Genomic DNA, 21,123 nt, shown 5'->3' with positions numbered 1-21,123 from the left:
TTATCGCATCTCTGAAGTACAGCTACCCGTTTGCAACCCTGTGTGGCTTGTCAGAGCGTCTGCACTGGTTCAATAACATGGTCTCTTTGACAGACTTCTTTCCTGTTTCCAATATAGCGGAATCACCATATGTATCAGGTTCCCCTAAAATCGTTGCTTTGGCCTCAGCTTCAGCCTCATGCGTTGCCGGCTTCTCACCTCCTGAATCACACCAAAGAAAAATTAAAAAAACGTCCGCCGGAAAGCCCTGTCTGTTTTCCATTTACATTTTTATAAATGTCCGTTCCATCGCCATCGGGGTGTCTGTGTGTCAAAGGTGGGAGTGTGGATGGGGCCACGGAAATGATGGCCCATTTTAAACATACATAAGTTTGCGGACACTATTTTTGGGGCCCATGGTACACTACAGGCATTAATGTGGAATCACCTGGTCTTCTTTCCAGACGCTAGAAAAAGCAGGTCCGTCTAAAGAGTAAAGCCTTTCAAATTTGTGTTGGCTCCTGTTTACTGTTTGTCAGGGCCCAGGGCTGGACTCCACTGAACGCCTTGCTCAGGAAAGATTGGATACTGGACAGACCACATGTTTATCTCTCTCTGCGTCTGGTCGAAGCATTCCAAAGCTGAAACTCTTATGGGAGGCAGGCATGGAAAAGTGCATATTCTCCCCCCAATATCTCAGGCTAACAAGTTGCCCCTTCAGCAAATATCCCATTGTCCAAGCCATGTGGGTCACCTTCATAATACGCCCCCTTCATTAGGGCTTATAAAAGAGCCCCTATGCTTCCTATATGTGCTCATGACCTCATCTTTCCGACACAGTCCACTTGCTGTTAATGGACCAAGTCACAAGCCAGAACTGTTTGACGCCAATGTTCCTTCCTTGACCATCTGTTGATCAAAGTTACCACACAAATCGCACTTCGCCGTCGCCAGCACCTCCGCAGCGACGCCGGGGCTCCCCCACCTCCCCCCGCAGCGCCTCTCCCCATCGTGCCTTCATGCTGCCTCCTCGTGCCGACTCGCAGCTATTTGTCCAAGCATCATATGCGAGCTGGAGGGAGAGAGTCATAAATCCCCGCTCTGTTCTTTGGCAGTTTCAGACATCGTCAGGCCCAGACCCTCCTTCTCTTTTCTTAAAGGTCACAAAATCTAATTAGAACCATCTCTAACTGTATATTCTCGTTGTCGGTAAGCCTTAAATAATAAAAATCAGACCAAATGAGACTAATCAAGGGAGATGGAAAATCGATGTCATATTTGTTCCAAGTAATTTCCTTTTAGAAGAGAAAGGCTCTTAGGAGTGGTTTGTGAATTTAAAAGATGTTTAAAGTTGCATCTAGACATCACAACATCAAAGTCAACCCTAAGCGGAATTTCATTGGATGATCTCGCTCCCTATTCCCGGAAAAGTCAGTGCTGCTTGGTATAAAAGCTAAAACGGGGCAACGGCCTTTTTCGTCTCTGCCTTAAGTAGTTCTGGCTTTGCCAAAAGGAAACAAAAAAACCAACAAGAATCTCCAAAGACAGGAGAGTAGCTGACATATGGGGTTCTTTTTCCTTCCTTAAATTTTTTTCTAATTACTTTCAATTAAAATTCACACTTAATAAAAGCTCTAAATAATAAGAATGCAATAGACACACACACACACACACACACACACACACACATAGTGCAGAAGGGAATAACGTCCTTCTTCAAATAATTTATGCTTTAAAAATCTGTTTACTTGAAATACCCAAAAGAGGTGGTTGGCATCCTGATAAGTACCCCCTGCTCCCCACTTCATTTACAGGTATTTGTGATAGAAGTAATTCATTCCAAGATGTTAAACTGCTTTGAAACAAAATTAGCCTTCCTCATGATCCCGCCACTTCTCCCAACTACCCAGAAGGGAGCCTCCTGGGGGGAAAAGGTGTATTTCGAGCTCACTGCCTGATTACAGATAAACAAACACCAAGTACCCGCAATGGCGGGTCTTGTACTCAACAGTTTGTTATATTTATATTTAGAAATTCCCCCAGAAGAATCCACATGAACCTGGGCTAAAGCCTTTTGTTCCACAAATTCTGGCTTATGGTGTGTGGACCCAGCTGTGCCTCTGGCATGCACCAATGTTGCATGTGCCTTTCCACTGGCGTGGAGTGCTGCCAAAGCAAATCTTTGTCTCTATGCAAACCACTGTGGGAAGCTCCTGCACTTAAGTTAGTGCTTGTGTCATACTCAAAGAAAAATTACCTGGAGAGCTATTTAAGGCATTGGCACATGGTCTTTCATTTCTTCCTCACTTCCTTCTTTTGACTCTTCTACCTCACTATCGGACTGGAAGAGGCTATAGCTGCCATCTGCAATAACTTAGAAACACATCCAAAAATGAGACCAGAACGTACAACCTTTTGTCCCTCTGCCTATAGAACTCTTGACAAGCCAAGCCTTGCCAAGCCACGTTTCATGTCTTGAATTGGTGGGCATGCCATTGTATGCATGAACTTTCCTCCCGTCTGGCACATGCTGCAACAGAAATGAGCTGTGTCCAAACAGGTTTACCTTTTTTCCCTGTTAGATGTTAAAATTACTCATTTATATTGATAATTCACATAAGACCCCTGTGGGTGCCCATTCTTTGCTTTACTATCAATCCTCCTCACCAGCCACAGCTTCTCCAGTCCTCTGTCTTTCTCTGCTGCAGGGGCTCAGAGCCACTGTGCTTATAACTTGATGGTAATGACAGCATGCTACCCCTGAGTAGACAGAGGGGACCGTTCTATTCTACCATCACAAAGGGCATTCAGTTTTTCATTTCTGAGAGATGAGATGGACTCGCGTGGAAAGTGTGAGCCATCTGCCTGCCTCCTGACCACCATCCTGGCTGTGTAAAATGGTAGGTGTTTCCCAGTGAATGGGCCACTTTCAGGGACCCCTGGAACCGAGGAAGGCTGGCCACCTGGCCCAACCAGCCTCCAATACTTAGACTTCCAACAGCCCACTTACTGGAAGGATGCTTCACCAAGGCCACCACCACTTTCTCTCTTCTTCATTTTCCATCATGCTGAGGTCATCTGAACACAGTGGAAGCCCAAACTCCATCAGCCATTGCCATCCCGAACAGGCTATGATCCCTCAAAAAAGGGGCAGAATAAAATTTGCACTGGCTTCATCTGCTGGAGAAATCGGATTCCACTCGTAGGCCATTTTTTACTCTTCGTTCCCACCACCTTGCACAACAATTCGTTTGGGCAAATTAATTAGTGCAGATAAAATTTGAAAAGGGAATGTATTAAAGACTTAGAATAATATGCTATTTTCAAGTACATTCAAGTCCCCTTGAACATCAGTACCTAAGCTTATGGGCCATTCTTTTCTCTGTCTCAAGAAGACTCCCCAGGGAGACTTCACTGAGCAGCACTTTAGGAGACCAGCTCCAGTGATTTCTTGAACCTGAAAGTACTAAAATGAACTATCTTTTCTTAAAAAAAATCATAATTCAGTCTTGTCACTTATTCAGATGGTCTGTTCCCCGATTAGGAAGATTAAACCATATATCTCACCCTGCACGTAAATTGTCAGATAAAGAGGCGTCGCCTTAAGTGCTTGATTGCCTTGTCTTTAACTTGGTCAACTCAAGGGAAGAGAAAATCCAGTCTAATTTAAAAGTAACAACTTTCAAAAGATATTTTATTTACTTCACGACCAATGAAAAGATGAAACTCCTTTCTCCTTTAGCCACCTGGCTCTTTGAGGAAGTCCTGTCTTCTGAAAAATCTCCAAAAAGGCAGAAAATGCCATTTAAGCAAACAACAAATTTGCAGACAACCAGGACGCAAGCAGAAAGGACACTTCTTAACCGGGGGTGTTTTTATTTTGCAAACAGAGGAGGGTCCATTCTAAAACTTTGGTTTGGGTTCAGAATTTTGACTCAAAGCAGGATTCCAAATCTAAACTCTTCAGACACATCAGGCAAAAAGGCATTTCCATTTTGCCACAGTGCCAAAGGAAGAAATCTATTTTCTTCTTGGCTCCTGGGGTGATATGGAGGTAGATGCTTGGTAGTCCAGGAATCGGTTTAATGTTCCTCTTTCAAGAGCACTGGGGACAGGTGACCCCCTGGTGCCCAAGGTTACGGCATCTCACCTTTTATGTCGGCCATTCCTGCAGCTTCATTCCAAGCCAGCGGCTGGTGCTGACGGTCAAGGCCTCAGGACCTCTGCCGGCTTGCTGCAGAGTGGCAATTTTCTTTTGCTTTGCTTTTATTTTTTCCATCCTGGCAATTGAAGATAAACAGAAGGAGCCATTTTCTCCTCCACCATCAAGATCCTTTGCCATTTTGTTGGTTTCAGTGCTTGTCTTTTCCCCTAAAACTGGAAACACGTCCCACCTTTCCTACCACCTGGAGAAGAATCAACCCTGATGAGTTCTGCAAGTTTGTCAAGAGCAACACGGAGCTGACGCACAGGCATTCGCCACCGCCCTCTCCAAGCTCAAGTCTGAGTCGCTCCAGCAGGCAGCGGCTGCAGCCTTGGCACAAGACGCACTCATCATGAAACCTGGCCACAGCTACAAGAGCCAAGAAGCAGCAGGAGCTGACCCCCATGGTCATCGGCCTCATTTGCAGGGACCTCTACCCGACCTGCATCGTGAATGAGCCCACCTTCAAGACCTGCTGAAGATGGCAGACCCCAGCATGAGCTGTCCAGCCAGAAGTTCTGCAGCAAGGCCATCCCAGGGAATTACGGTGCAGTCAGGTCAAGGAGCGTGCCCACGTCCCCTGATGCACATCTCCACCAAGACGTGGAGAAGTAACAACCAGAACCTGACCTACATCACACTGGTTGTCCACTTCCTCAGTAGCGTCTTCCCCAACTGCCTCTCCGTCAGCTCCAGGTGCCTCAAGACCTTCGAGGTGCCAGAGGAGAACACAGCATAGACCATCACCTGGATTCCCTATGAGGCCTTCATTGATTGAGGCATCAACACCAAGGTCTTTGGGGCCACCACCCACTACGGCAAGGATGTGGCCAAGGCCACATGCCGTGCTTGGGGCAGACGTTCAACAGGGGCATCCGGCAGGCCTTCCAGCTGCCCAACTCGGCCACGCTGCTGCCCAGGTGCTGCTGGCTGGTGGAGTACTTCCAGCAATCTGCTGTGGCCATGTTCATGCTGTATGAGAAGCAGAAGCAGTAGAGCACTGGCCGCTGCATGCTGTTCAGCGACCATGTGGCCTGGTGGAGCAGCTCTACTGGCCATGCTGCAGTGTCTTAAGGAGCAGCAGTTTGTTATTGCAGCCTTGCTGGTGGAGGACAGGAACAACCACCACCTCATGCTGGAGGCCATGGTAGAAGGGCTGGTGGAGCTGCCACAGCCCTTCAAGCAGGTGGCTGAGATGCCATTTGTGTCCAGGTACCCCATAATCAGCATGGTAAAGCCCTTCCTGCACATGACACTGAACACAATGCTCAACGTCAAGGAAACAGATCCCAAGGAGATCAGCATTGCCAAGGAAGTGACTGCAAAAGAGCTCTCCAAGACCTACCAAGAGACACCCGAGATCAACATGTTCCTGAACAGAGTCACCTTCCTGGACCCATGCTACAAGAAGCTGTCCTTCCTCTCTGCCTATGAGAGGCATCTAATGGAGAACAGGATGGTGGAGGAGGCCAGGAGCCTGCTGGACAAGACCAAAGGTGGTGGCTTCCAGGCCCCAGAGGAAAAGATGTACCCCTGGCCGAAGGAGACCCCAGTCAAGAAACTTGCACTGGCCCCCATGCTGCCACCCACCAGTGTCATCAACAATATGCTGGTCGAGATCTTCTTGGTCAGGGAACATGGAGAACCAAGAGTGTCACGCCCTGGTGGCAGAGGAGCTGAGCAGCTTCAAGTCGCAGAAGGTGCTTGACCTCAATGAGGACCTCCTCAAGTGGTGGTTGGGCCACGTGGCCCTGGCTCCAGTGCTCCCCAAGGTGCTGCAGAAATACTGGTGTGTGGCAGCCTTCCACGTCTTCCCTGAGCAGCTCTTTGGCTCCTCAGCCAACATGGTAAGTGCCAGGAGGAACCAGCTGGCCCCAGCACACATGGATGAGCAGATCTGCCTGTACGAGAACTTGCAGAGCAGGGCAGAGGCAGAGCCTGAGGACGAGGATAAGGAAGAGTGGGGCCCGGACCATGAGCAGGCTGTCCCACTGGGCGTGGCTGTCAACGTCCAGTGGTCTTTGCGATCAAGCTTGGTGGATTCGTGTAGTCACACGGGGACACACGGGAGTCCAGCCTTACGAGTTTCCAGGGAGTGACCGGTCAGATGCTTGGCTATAAACACTTCCCCAACGTATTGTCTCAGGTGGCTTGAGCATTCACCTGGGTCTGCCGTCTTGGTAAGCGACGGGAAAAAGAGGGAAAATGAAATATGAGAGACAGCAGAGTGAGCATATTTTGGGGGACTCTGTCTGTCCCATCCTTTCCTCTCATCCTTGAGAAAAGTGGAAATTGGACGTCTGTTTGTGGAGCCTGCACAGAAATGGCTAATGCTAAAAAGTCCCCAGGAGAAGTAGTGTTTGCAGGCTGTTTTGCTTCCCAAATACTTACACATTCCATACCATTCACGCTTTCCATGGGAGGAACTGGAATGCATTAGAGAAAAATAAAAACTTCAGGCAGAAGTGAAGGAGCCCCTCCAAGCAGCTGAGACCTCCGTTTAGTGACCTGGAGATAAATGAATACATGTTTACATTTTAGTTTAAGGGGGAGCCTTGCCTGGGGAAACTCAGGAAACACCTTTAGCAAAAAAAAAAAAAAAAAAAAAAAAAAAATGCCCTTGAAAATACAGGGACAAATTTTGAGCTTGATGAAAATGTTTAAAAATAAGGCAGGCAATGGTGGCTCTTTGACAGAGTTCTTGCCTGCCATGCAAGAGATCCAGGTTCAATTCCTGATACCTGCCCATGCAAAAAATAAAAATAAGCATACGATGCTAGCACATATGTACATATAACATATATTCATTATATATATATACATATATAGCAAAAAAAAAGAGTCCTTATTTTATAAAGATACATACTGTAATTATTCTAGGGGAATTATGGTGCCTGAAGTTTACTTAAAAGTTTGTGGATTTTATATCCATATTTATACACACACACAAGTGAATGAGTACAAGTAAAGTAAATTACAAATAAGATTATTTGATTATATCAATGTCAATATCTACTTGTGATATTGTACTATAGTTTTGCAAAATGTTGCCGTTGAGGGAAACTGATTTCTCTGTATTGTTTCATATAACTGAATGTGAATCTACAATTATCTCAATAAAATTTTAATTAAAAATAATATAGGGGATGATGGTGGAGGTATAAATGAAAAAAATATTAACAACGTTGAAGATTGATAATTGTTGAAGCTGGCTGATGGATTCAAAACAGTCAATTATGCTATTTTATTCATACTAGGATACATTTAAATTTTTTTATAATATATATTTTAAAACACACACACACATAAAAGGTTCCACCCACAATTGGGTGGGTCACATCTCCATGGAAACAACTTAATCAAAAGGTCCCACTCCCAAAAGGTCTTCCCTCAAAAGATTGGATTAGAAGAACATGGCTTTTCTGGGGGGTACATAACAGCTTCAAACTAGCACGATACAACCTCTGGATCCTCCAAAAGACATGTTTTCTCCAAATGCAAAATACGTCCATTCCATTACAATATCACAAAAACCTTAAATCATTTCAGTAACAATACAAAGTGAAAAACAGTACAAAATCTTATCAAATCAGATACAGGTGTGATTTGTCCTTAATTGAAATACTCCTTTGGCTGAATAACTTAAAACAAGTAATCTGCTTCCAATATACAAAGGCAGGACAGTCATGGGATAAGCATTCTCATTGCCATAGGAAGCTATTGTCAGGAAAACAGGGGTCACCGGACTGAAACAATTCTGAAAACCTGCAGGGCATACTCCATTAGATTTCAAAGTCTGAGTGTCATTTATAGAATGATGTTTCATCCTTGGGGCTTGAGAAAGCAACAGTCTCACCCTTTCCAAGGGCTTACACAGTGGCCCTTTTCTCTCCAAACACTGGGATGAGGGTTGCAACACTGGGAAGTGGTGGGGACACCACTTTGTTCTTGGCCCCACCCTCCTCAAGCATCTGGGTGGCACCTGGACTCTCTGCCACCTCCAGGGTACAAGTTCAACCCCTTCAGAACAATGGGGTGGTGGCCAGGTTCTCCCCAATTCCTGGGGAATCTGTTCCACCCTCTCTGAGGCCTCAGGTGGCAACGCTTTTCCACCCTCTCTCTGCCTCTGGGGCAAACTCACCCTCTTCACATGCATGGGTGGATCCACTCTCCTGGTGTGAGATTTCCTGGCTCCAGACCTTAGCTTCCATGATTCTGCCTCTAAAGTCATTTTTCCTTCAGTTTGTCCCTTTTCCATCCCAACTGGCAGTAGTTTCATTTATATAGATCTCACAACACTCTTGTCAGTTTTCCATGCCATACATATGGATTACAACCATCTGACAATAGGATTTTCTACAAATCCTTTCTAGATATCTCCATCTCCAATCCTGGCTTATGCTGAAATGGCTGACTGGTTCCATGTCTGGTTAAATCCCCATGTGGGGCATTAGCCTCTGGGATCTCATTTTCTGGAAACCCAGAATTTTCTAGATCATCAATTTCTGGTTTCGTTGTACCCAAGAGTTCAGTTCTCAGGTTGTCCTTTTCCTGTCACATTTTACTATAAGCTGAAAGGAGAAAACAGGCTGCATTTCCCACATTTAGTTTGGAAATTTCCTCAGCTAGATATCCCAGCTCATCACTTTCAAATTCTACCTTCCATTCAACACCAATACTTAATTTCGCCAAATTCTCTGCCACCTTAAAACAAGGGTCACCTTTCCTCCAGTTTGCAACAAATTCATCAATTCTATTGGAATTCTATTGGTCTCATTGGAAGTATCCTTCGAGTCCATATTCTTACCAATGTTCTCTTCAAAAGCAATCTAGGCCTTCTCCCTCAAGCATCTCATAATTCCTCCAGAATCTTCTCCTTATCTATTTATAAAGCCATTCCAGCATTTTTGGTAGTGGCATTTCACAGCACCCCACTTTTCTGGCACCAAAATCTGTTTCGGTTTGCTAATGCTGCCAAAAAGCAATATACCACATATGGATTGGCTTCTACACAGGGGTTTTATTAGGTTATAAATCTACAGTTCTAAGGCCATGAAAATGTCCAAATTAAGGCATCAACAAAAGGATACCTTCACTCAAGAAAGGCTGATTGCATCTGGGGGTTCTCTGTCACATGAGAAGGCACATAGTGACATTTGCTGATCTTTTTCTCCTGGATTGGTTTCAAAATGGCTCTCTTGGATCCTGTGGGTCCTACTTTTTCATCTCCTGGGACATTCTGTCTCCAAGTATCTGCTCTCTGTGTTGGCTTACCAAGCATTTCCAAATGTCAGTGTTCTCTGTAAAAGGAGAGGGAGGGTTAAGGGGTATGGCATGTAGGAGGTTTATCTTTTTTCTTTTTTATTTCTTTTGCTGGAGAGATGCAAATGTTCAAAAGAATGATCATGGTGATGAATACACAACTATGTAATAATTGTGAGCCATTGATTGTAACCATGTTGAGAATGTTTATATGTCAAGAATGTATATTTGTTTGTTGTTTACAATAAAAATATATTTTTAAAATGTCCTCTTAAGGGACTCCAGTAAGTGGGTTAAGAACCACCTTGAACGGGTGGGGTCATAGTTCCTTGGAAATAACCTAATCAAAAGATCCCACCAAATTATAAGTCTGCCCCCCAAGAGTAGATTAGAAGAACATGACTTTTCTTGGGTATATAACAGCTTCAAACCAGCCCACCCCTTAAGGTGCACTTAAAAAAATAACTATTAAATGAAAAGATGTTCATCTGTGTACCACCTAGGACCTTCCTGTGTGTCACAGGGGTGGGGTAAAGGTGTACTGTACTGCAGTAAATGAGGCATTGAAGGATGGACCAAGGTCTTGGCTGAATGGAGCCGCAGGTGGCCCCTCTAAGCAAAAGACAGCTTGAACTGAGCCTCGGACCCAGGAAAGCATGTGGCCTGTTTGGGGGTTAACAGGTTTGGTCAAAGCAGAGAATCTGAGCTGTCAAGACCTCAAAACAATACTTCTTCATCTAAGAATTCCATTAGGTGATGGTTCAAACCAGGGAAACCCATGTTCCCATCATACTCAAGAGTTTCGTCTTTGTTCTCTCAGAACAATCAGCCTGCAATTTTTGCCACCTTCAACCACTGATTGACCCACATTTATAACTCATTAGTGCCCCATGCTCTGAAGCCTGGTACATTTCCAGTCTTACTGCAGGCTCTTCCTCTTGGTGAAATTCAAAAATAAGAGAAAGAAAGGAAATTGGGGGTGGGGAGAAGCCTATAACAAAGAAAGAATCAAGCAATAATATGATCGCAGATTCTTTGGAAAGAGTATGCTTCCAGAATGAAAAAAGAAAGAAAGAAAGAAAAGCCAACTGACTGTTTCATCATGACCAATCTAGACTTTTCTCCTCTTCTTCACAGTGCTCCAATGCTTTGCTCAGAGACAGCTCCAACAGCTCAGCACCACTGTTCGTGCAAAAAATAAGTTTAAAAGATCATTTTAGCTGAGGTAACACCTTTGCAGATTCTGCTAATAAAAAGTCACTACTAGTTTTTGTGCCAAAATTTAGAGAGCCAAATTGTATCAATTATTCATTTAACAGCAGAGATATCTCTGGCTGCTCAAAAGGAATCCTTTTCATATTTTCTCTCCAAAGAACAGAAACCTCCAAACTACAAAGACCAAGTTTAGCCCCAGATCAAGGTCAGACATGTAATAAACCATGGAAACTTTTCAAACTAATGAACACTCCTCACAACATGTACGAAGACTGATGTGCTCAGTAGAGTTTTAGGGTGAGAAGCCATCAAGTTTGGGGGACCCTATTTAATCACCAGTTTATCTGGAGACCGGACAGTTGGTCTGCACCGCTGAAATGGATGGTGTAATTCCTTTTAAATCATGTCTTTCCCTTCCCTTTGGCAGAGTGTTACAATGCAGCATGAGGTCCAACTCCAAAGAGTTGCTCATCAATTAAAGAGTATGGATCTAGGGTCATTAGATGATCAGCTTGGTATCAGAACAGGAATTTTTCACTAGAAGAAACTGTTAGACAAATTGGTCAAGCAGACATTTTTTAAAAAGTCAAATGCCTGAGGTTCAAGAGGTTTCCAGAAAGTTTCCCAGATCCTGGGTCACAGGGCAGGATTGGGTTGACCTGCAGACTCCACATGACTTCCTTTTGACTCTGAGCTGTACTTGGCCCTCATTGCTATTGGGTTGACACAATGTAGCCTGAGGTTGGCAAAATGAGAAGCTGGACCTTTCCCTTTGTCCTTCCTCTGTCAGTATCTCCAAGGGATCCTGGCCCTTCATGGTTGGAGGCCCTGAGAAGATGATCAGAGTCAAGACCCCAGCTTGGGAGGGAGCGGAGTGTGGTGAAAAGAGCACTGGGAGGAGAGGCTGATGAAGTCAGCCCTGCTTGCTCTCAGTCAGCTGAGCAACCCCAGTAAGATGGCCCACTCTGGACTGCAGCTCCTCTTCTGTCAAGGAAGGGTAAGATGAAGTGGCCTGAGAGTTCTGTGATTTCTCAAGTCTTGTGATCCTTTGATTAAAGGTCTGTTGTGTCTAACTGAACCCCTAAAATGTAATGTCCTTATCTCAGTACTCGCATGTCAAGGCTTTGGCAGCCTTCAGATTGGCTATCACATACACGTGGTAACAGCTCAGGAAGATGCACCACTGGATTAGCAGAAAGGTGAAGCCCACAGTGTCCCAAAGGATCCCTGCTTCATGTTTCAGGGGTTCATAGGGCAAACTCAGGGAGGGTTGCACAGGAAACAGGAAAACAGAGTCATGAAGCCAGTCACCCAGTGCCTGGGAGGGGCCCCCACTCAGAATGAAAGGACCCAGGTCTAGTCTGGGCCAACCCCTCTCTGCTCCCTTCTGGACTGTTCTATTCTTTCCTCTTCTCCTTTCTTCCCATCCCACCAAAGTGGCTGATTTTCTAGGGGAAAGGGCGAGGTCAGGGCTGGAGAAGCATACCTATTTCTCTCCACTCCGTCTGTGCTGTCTCTTCCTGGAGTCTTTTCCCACCCACTCCTGGCTCCTTGAGGTGACTCATGCAGAAAGCTGCCATGGCCTTCCCTTGGGGATAAACAGCACAGACCTGATAGACAGAATGGAATTGGTAATCCATGCAGCTTGAGAGCCTTCCGTCTCCGAACCCCACTGTGATGTACAAAAGCCTATTCTCTGTGGCTGCAGCACTAAGCCCCGACCTCCAGATTTGTCTGTGCAAGATGGGAGATTTGCCCTCACATATCTTCTTGATAAACTGAGAGAGAGAGAGAGAGAGAGTGAGGGTCTAGTCCAAGATATCACTCAGAGGCAAGAACTAAATTAAATTCCTCTCCCCTTTGCTTTCATTCATAAAAGAGAGCCAATTACAGCTTCAGTTGGTCAGAACCCAGGGTGCTTTCCTCTCTAACTAGGCCAGAATTCTAGGGAATTAAGTAGTTGGAGTTTCGCAAATTCTGCTGCGGCACAGTGGCATAGAGCAGGAATGTCCCCAAAGTGCAGAGGCCATCAGCCAGAGGGCACAGCTGCCATTGGCAGGGCAATGGTCTGACGGCAGAGCCTTTGCTGTCAGAGCCCCACTCTCTCCTTTTCATTTTTCCCCTAAAAGAATGGACACCTCCCCATTGTGGCTTTTCTCAATGTCCTTTTACAGAGTGGTCTGGCCACACAGTCAAATGCAACCCACAAACATTGATTGGATCCTGATTCCAGAAAACACTGGCAATTTTGGAACACCTGGGGCCATTGGAATGTCAACTGGATATTAGATGATATTAGGGAATTTGAGTCCATTTTCTTTGGGTGTACTGATAATATTGTGGTCATGTGGGAGGATGCCTTCATGTCTGCACCTTTCTTTCCAATGACTTTTCAAAAATACCTATGCCCGTACCCACCCACCCGCACAAAAAAAGCCAATATGGCAGAATAAACAATGATTATCTAGGGTTGGGTTATGCAGGTGATCCTTATACTATTCTTTCAACTTTTCTGAGTGTTTGTGTCCCTGGGGCCACATCTATAATGTGTTGGTGAACAGGTGGGGTCCTTACCCAATCGATACCCTTTCACTGGGCAGTACACGCCAAAACTGTAGACAAGCCAGCAGCAGGTCTTGAGCAACTTCTCCAGGAACACACATGCACCAATTGCACCAACCTAAGGGCCAGGGGAGAAGCATGGAAGAGCCTCACCATTCTCCTTGGCAGCAATGGTCCTCCAGCCCAGCCTCCCCACAGCCATCTTTCATTTGTGTCTTCAGTTGGACCCTCAAGTGGACTCACCACCCAGAAGGGCAGCATCTGGGTAATTAGCCACAGAGGTCTAATTATGTTCCAGATATAAAGGGGGCTGAACCCAGAGGCTATGGGAAGACTCTGTTATGTTGATAAGGACCAAGTTTAAGAAATTGAGTGGCCATGAGCAATTGCGTGGCCAAGAGTGGATCATTGAGCTTCTCTCGTTCTCGATGTTCTCATCTGCACAGTAAATGCGTCATCTCTAAGGACTCCTTCCCACTCTTCACGCTCTTCATGTTTTTTATATAAAAAGACCTATTGGCCATTAGGAGGGTGAAGTGCTAAGATGTATTGCACTAAGGGATGCTGTGCTATCTCAGTCCACGGAGATGCAATAAGATAAATTAGTAATACAAATGTCACCATTACAGTAAAAGCTAGTTTATCTGACAGGCAATCACTCAGCAGTTTCAGGCCAACAAGGACCCAGATTCTGAATGATGACCTGAGGCTTCAGAACCTCCAAAGAATGACTCCATTATGCTGAGAAGAGTTTTAATGCACAGCTGAGTTGGAAGTTCATACGCTGGGCAGAGCAGCCCAGGCAAAAATCCAGCACTGAGGGTCTGGAGGTGGAGGTCTTGTGTTCTCTAGACTAGCTGATGGTGCTCATGCCTCTGCCTTCATCTGGAACGTGGAAGTCTTCTGTCTTACTGAGGTGGGTTGGGGATGGTGGTGGTAGTAGATGAACCAAATGATCTCTTGAGGCCCCTTCCAGTTCTCAGACCCATGGATTCTCTAAACTCCAAACTGCTAGATTAATCCACTTTGCTCTGTGTTATTCAGAAGCAACTGCACCTTGAAATACACAGCTAAGAGGGTGTGTTCTATGGCGATGAGCAAACACCAGATTCACTGGGGAGCAGTCGCTAGGTATTAGCTGGTTCATAAAGCATTCTTTCTATTGCACTTCCTCCTCTTACCTCTTGATTTCTTTTAGATTCAGAGCTCTTCATAATCAAAAGCTACTCCAAAAAGAGCAGGCTGCTTCATGCATGACAGATTGAGGCTCATTTTACATTTTCCCACCTTTAGTAAACACACTCTTGAAAAAGGCCTTTTAAGATCCCTGTTGATTTTGGCAGTACCTTTTTAGGGTATTAAGACAGTCAGGCTAGAAAAACAAAGAGTAGCCTTGAAAGGACTATACCAAATCAACAGGAGCGTCTTCACGGCATCCGAGAGCACAGAGAAGGCAATCAGGTGGGCCCAAGGTCAGAGAACAGACTTTCATGGGCTGCAGGAGGAGGTGGCTTCCTTGCAGCAGGAAGTATCCAAAGGCCACCAGGTACCCAGCCCCAAAGACACTGATCCTTACCATTCCCACAAGGAAAGCCAGGCAAAGCACAAACCAGAAAATACACCAGAAAATGGCAACTTTTGCCATGTCCAAGTAGGACCTTGAAGATTGAAGAGGGAAGTAAAAAGCAAGGATGATGTCATTTGGCAGTGGACACAAAAACATCTCCCCCAGCTCATCTTAAAACACAAAGAATCGGGCTAGCCACGGTGACTCAGCAGGCAGAGTTCTCTTCTGCCATTCCGCAAACCCGGGTTCAATTTCCAGTGCCTGTCCATGCAAAAAGAAAACACGAACAATTGCCTGCTATGTAGGAGACCTAGGTTCGATTCCCATTCCATGCACTTCCCAAAAAGACAAACAAAACCAAACAAATAAAAATTCAACAAATAGTGCTGCAATTACATGATACTCACATGGTAAAACAATGAAATGTGACCCCGCCATACAGCATCCAACAACAGCAATGAAACACAAGGAAACATATAAAACAGTCAGGGGGGTCAGGGAGGGAAATACCATGAGCAGAAATCCCTCACAATTATGGCTGCTAGATGAAAAGCTCCATACAGGTAGTTTTCTTTTTTAAAGTCAGTTTCACAAGGGTATAATTTACCTATATAATTCCCCTTTTTAGGTGTGCAGTTCTATGGGTTTTGTCAAATGCCCAGTCCTGCAGCCACCACCACAAGCAAGATATAAACTGTTTCAGCCACCTCATGCCCCCCAAGAGTTCTCTGGGCGCTTTTGTAGCCAATTCCCACTTCTACCTCTGATGCATCCACTGATTTGATTTCTGTACCTTTGGTTGGTTTTGCCTTTTCCAAAGTAGCGTACAAATGGCATCATAAAGTACGTCACTTTTTATATCTGGCTATTTTCACTAAGCATAAGACTTTTGAGACTCATCCATGTTGTTCCTTGCGTTAAGAATTCATTCCTTCTTCTTGCTGTAGTGTTCAGCATATTCCAGTATGGGTGTACCACAATTTATCCACTCACCAATTAATGGAGATTTGGGTTATTCGTGGTTTTCAGTGATTATGAGTTAGGCTGCCACAAGCATTCATGTGTAGGTTTTGTGTGAACCTAAGTTTCTACTTCCCTTGGAAAATATCTAGCTGGTTCACATGGTGAGTGTACACTGAACTTCAGAAGAGACTGTCAAACTATTTTCAAAGTGACTCTACCATTTTCATTCCCACCAGCAATGTATGAGAATTCCTGCTGCCCTCTATTTTTAAATTTGCATTTCCCTAATGATGAATGATATTGGGCATCTTTTTAAAATGTGCTTATTTGCCATCCATATCTCTTTTTGGATTAAGTGCCTGTTCATGTATTTTTCCTATTTTTTAAATTGGGTTATTTTCTTCTTATTGAGCTGTGTAAGTTCTTTATATATTCTGGATGCAAGTTCTTTCTCAGACATGTGTTTTGCAAATATTTTCTCCCAGTCTGTCTTTTCTTTTCATCATCGTAATAGTGTCCTTTACAGATCAGAGTGCTTTTATTTTTTATTATTAATATTTTCTTTTTGGCATGGGCACTCAAACCCGGGTCTCCAGCTCAGCAGGCAATGATTCTTGCCACTGGGCCACAATTGCACCGCCATTGCACCACCACCCCTGCATTTATCATGAAGTCCAATGTTTCAACTTTTTCCTTTTGTGGCCCATGTTTTTGTGTGTGTGTGCATCTTATGTAAGAAATCTTTCTTCAACCCAAAGTCACAAAGAGTGTTTTTTATTTAAGATTTAGGTTTTACGTTAAGATCTACAACCCATATCAAGTTAGCTTTTTTATATGGTGTGAGGAATAAATCAAGAGTTTTGGGGTTTGGATTATTTTGTTTTGTTTTGATATGGACAGGTAAGCGTTCCACCACCATTTGTGGAAAACAGCACCCTTTCTGAACTATTGGTTCCATTGATCTAGTTGTCTATCCTTTCACCAATACCACACCATCTTGATAACTCCATAATAAAAATCTTGAAATCAGGTCATATGAGTCCTCTAACTTTGTTCCTTTTCAAAATTGTTTTGGATATTCTAGGTCCTTTGCTTCTCTATACAAATTTGTCATTTTCTACCAAAAAATAAAAAGGTTTCTGGGTTAATGGCAAGAAACTTTGTCTTTTTTTTTTCCCTACTGAATTCCTACTGCCTTGAACAATGCCTGGCACTTGATAGAAGCTCTATAAATATTTTTGAATGCATGAATGTGCGACTAGCACATGGCAGAGCCCAATCGACATATGCTCCACGGCTAGGAAGGGAGCACTGGGGGAGTCATAGGAGATGGTACAACTACTTTGGAAAACAATTTGGCAGTTTCCTAAAATACTAGAAGTACATTAACTCCTTGACCTAGCAATTCTTCTTCTCGGAAATAAAAACATGTCCACCAAACCCTGTGCAAAAATGTCATGGCACTTTTAGTCATATCAGCTCTACACTGAAACCAACCCAGATATTCAGCAACTCATGAGATGGATGATCAAAATGTGGGATATTTGTACAACAGAATATGACTCAGGCAATAAAAAGGAATGATCTACTGATAGACACAACAAAACGGATGAATTTCAAAAGTGTGCGAAGTCTGATGCAAAAAAGAGAATACTGTATAATTCCATTTAGATGACATTTTTAAATAGGTAAAACTAACCTATGATGATAGAAATCAAACCAGAGGTTCCTTGGGGGAGGAATTAACTAGAAAGAGGAATAAGGGAAATTTCTAGGATGATGGAAATGTTCTGTACCTTGATATGTATCCGTCAAAACTGGTTGAATGTTGCAATTCAGATCTGAACATTTCACTGTACATAAATTATACTTCAACTTAAAACTATGTTAAAGAGAAAGTCACATAATATTGTGAATTACTGATTATATATGTAGAACAGAATGATCATATGTTAAGAATGTTTTTGTTTGTTTGTTGTCATATTTTTTTTTTAATTAAAAAAACCACAACCCATGCATAAATGGATAACTGCTGGAACATTCCAAATATGAAGAAATAAAAAAGGTTATACGCCAAAAAAAAAAAAAAAAAGAAAGTCACAATAATGTGTTGTCCAAAAGAAGCGATTCTTGGGCCCACAAAGATGCAAGGGAAAGCAGGCTGCCTGCCCACAAGGATGCCTGGAACAGGGCATATGGGCAGCTCTGACAGGCTGGCCTTAGCTTGCTGTTGCTCTCCATGGTATCCACTGCCAGCCTTCTCACTGACACTCTCTTCTCATCTACGAACACCTGCCCCTGCAGAGATGCCACAAGGAGAAGCAGACAGGCCTCTGCAAACACAAGGAAGGGGCTATGGTTCTTGGCAATGCTTCCCTGTCCCATGTTCTTGGGCACCCAAACTTTTTTTTTTTGATGATTAGCAGCTTTATTGAGCTGTATTCACACACCATCCAACCCATCTAAAGTATTCAATGATTGGCTCACAGTGTCATCACACAATTGTGCATTCATCATCACAATCAATTTCATTACTCAAAAAAAATGCATTTTGTAACCCTTATCCCCCTATTATTGACCCTTAGTATTGGTGTGGGACAATTATTATTGTAGATGATGAAAGAATATTAAAATATTAACGTCAACTATAGCACATAGTTTGCAACAGGTGTATTTTCACACATATCACTCTAGTATGAACTCCTTATGATAGTGATGTACATTTGTTCTAGTTCATGAAAGAACATTTTTGTATAGTACTATTAATTACAGTATCATCCAGCACAGGGATCATTGTACCATACAGTACTATGCTTTATCCTCTACTTTTTCTTCTAGTGACATACATTACTCTAGGCTTTCCGTTTCAAACACAATCACATGCCGAATTCAATGCTCTTGATTACCCTCACTGTAATGGGCTACCATCATGTCTATCCATTTCCATTTAAATTCAACCTAATTAAAAGTTTTGCACACAATATGCATCCACTTCAATGGGCTTCTTTAAAAAAAAATTTTTGACCAGTTGATATTAAAATTTACAAAGAAATGCAAAAATCCCAAGGAAGATTCAAGACACGTTTGAAGAAGCCCAGCAATATGGGAGGGTTTGTTCTGCCAACATCTCGTGGCACTGTCTTACCCAGGACTGCACAGGAATGAAATGCATATACCCAAGCAGACACACCATGTGACTAAGACAGCACCCAGAGCAGTGGGGGAAATGGTGGCCTTTTCACTAAATTATACTGATATAACTGGGATAACTAGGTCTCTACATGGGAAATGAATGAAACCAGACCCCTTCCTCACACCATACACAACAATTTTAGTGTCTAAATGATTATAAACACACTTCTGAGATTGGACAGGGTTTTTAAATGCTATAAAAAGAAAATATTGTAAGTTCATTAAAATTAAGTACTTACATTCATCAAAAGACAGCCTAAAGTGTGCAAATCCAAGCGACAGAATGAGATAATATTTGCAGCATAACCAAGAACTTATACCCACAAATCAATTAGAAAAAGACAGTTGGCCCCATTAAAAAAAGAGCAAAAGCCTTGAACAAGCACGTCACAAAAGAGGAAATGCCAACAATCAGTAAAAATATGCCAAGGTACTCAATTTCACTGACCAGAAAGCACAGAGTAACGACTGTTCTGAGATCCAGCACATGGCAGACTGGCCAAATTATAACCTGGATGAGAATAGCTCCGTGGGCTGGGGCGTGCAGTAATGAGTTCCGTCGGTGAGGTATTTGGGGTGAGTAAACACACTCTGGAGACCAGTTTGCATTCTCCCATAGGACTGGAGCTCCCCACACCTTGTGACACAGCCTCCCCCCACCTCAGCCCCACTCCTGGCTTCTGTGTCTACCCCTAGAGAAATGCAAGCATTTGTGTATTGGGAGACTCGTGTCAGGAGGCTCAGAGCAGAGCTTTGATAACAGTCTTGAAATGGAAATGAACCAAACGTTGGGCACCTAAACTTTAACCTCATGCAGCGTTTACACCACAGAGGAGCACCGGGCATGGGCAGCTTCTTTGGGTCAGTGAGGTTCAGGTGTCCTGCTTCATCCTCTTACATCTCTTGCTGCCCTCCCCTCAGTGGGGGAAACATCATATTGGGGCAGTCCTGGGAGTTTCCAGGAGTCACTAAGGACCTGAAAAGGGCCCAAAGGGTGCTGAATCTTATCTGCTCCCCTCACCCCACCCAAGGTGTGAATCCAGAGCTACAGGCATACAGGCATAGTTAGTTGGTCCATCTGGATCCCAAATGGAACTCTGAGTTCTAAGAAGAATGTTCTCTTCCCCCTTCTAACTGTTTGAAACCTTGGCTGGGTGAAATGTAAGCTATGGCGAGGTAGGACTTTGTGCTATCTCCATGTTCAGGGCAGGGCTTGGGCACACAGTATGGATTTGCTGGCATTTTTGAATGGATGAATGAACGAATGATTAAAAAATGGAATCTGCATGTGAAAGAGTTCAGGGAAAAGGAAAGAAAGAAAGTTTATGAAAACTTTGACTAGTTCCCCAGTTCACAGTGACATTGTCTTAAATACAAATCAGCCTGTTTTCAAGAAAATGTATATTTTCTGTGGACTAAGCTAGAATGGTAAACCCCTACTAAAAGTACACGGAGAGAGAGCTCATTTTGGATAGGGAAGTGCTAACTTTCAAAATCCAAGTTCTGGAAGGCCTTTATTTGAGGCGACATTTGGAAATCTCATTTGTAAATTGGCCATCCACTTTTTATTTGGCATCTAACTGAATCTCTGCATTTTAAATCATCCATTCTAAGTCCTACCCCCCACTCTCAATCAGAATAATGCTTATGAATTAAAATTCTCTCCAACGCAGGCATTTTTTAATTAGATGGAGACCTTGGAACCTGGTAACTATATTTCTTCTCTGAGTACCGTCTGGGTGATTACAAGAAGATGAAATGGAGAAATATCGGAAAGAAGATTGGCAAAGAAGGAGGACTAAAATGCCACTTGGCATGTCCTAAGTTCTCAATTGCCGGCCCAATCTGAAGTTCCAGAAGTGAAGAGGCACTCAGACACCCTCAGTACTCACAGAATAACAAATTGGCATCCGGCTTCTTGGCAAAATTTGGGAGATACAACCACTTAATGAGATTTGAATGTATTTCTGTACTCGTGGCTCTCCATGGGTAATCTGTAAAGGAAGGAGCAATTTTCTTTTTGTCTTCATTATTTTTCTAAAGATCATTGAGTCTATGTTCTATTAATGCTTCTTTCAAATTATATGGAATGACTAAGACGTCGGATATGATTTCAGGGTCAGGAGAAGGACTTTTTTTAAAAGTTGAGAGTATGCAGGGAACTGCTTCAAAAATCCTG

General features: G+C 43.6%; 1 pseudogene; it reads left to right on the top strand.

The window, feature by feature from the left end:
* Nucleotides 1–1,967: 1,967 nt before the first annotated feature.
* LOC143680422 (E3 SUMO-protein ligase ZBED1-like) lies at nt 1,968–6,282 on the top strand (annotated as a pseudogene).
* Nucleotides 6,283–21,123: the final 14,841 nt, after the last annotated feature.

The sequence above is a fragment of the Tamandua tetradactyla genome, chromosome 1, assembly GCF_023851605.1.
Source record: "Tamandua tetradactyla isolate mTamTet1 chromosome 1, mTamTet1.pri, whole genome shotgun sequence".
Taxonomy (NCBI): Eukaryota; Metazoa; Chordata; class Mammalia; order Pilosa; family Myrmecophagidae; genus Tamandua; species Tamandua tetradactyla.
This window is presented reverse-complemented; position numbering and strand designations above follow the sequence as displayed.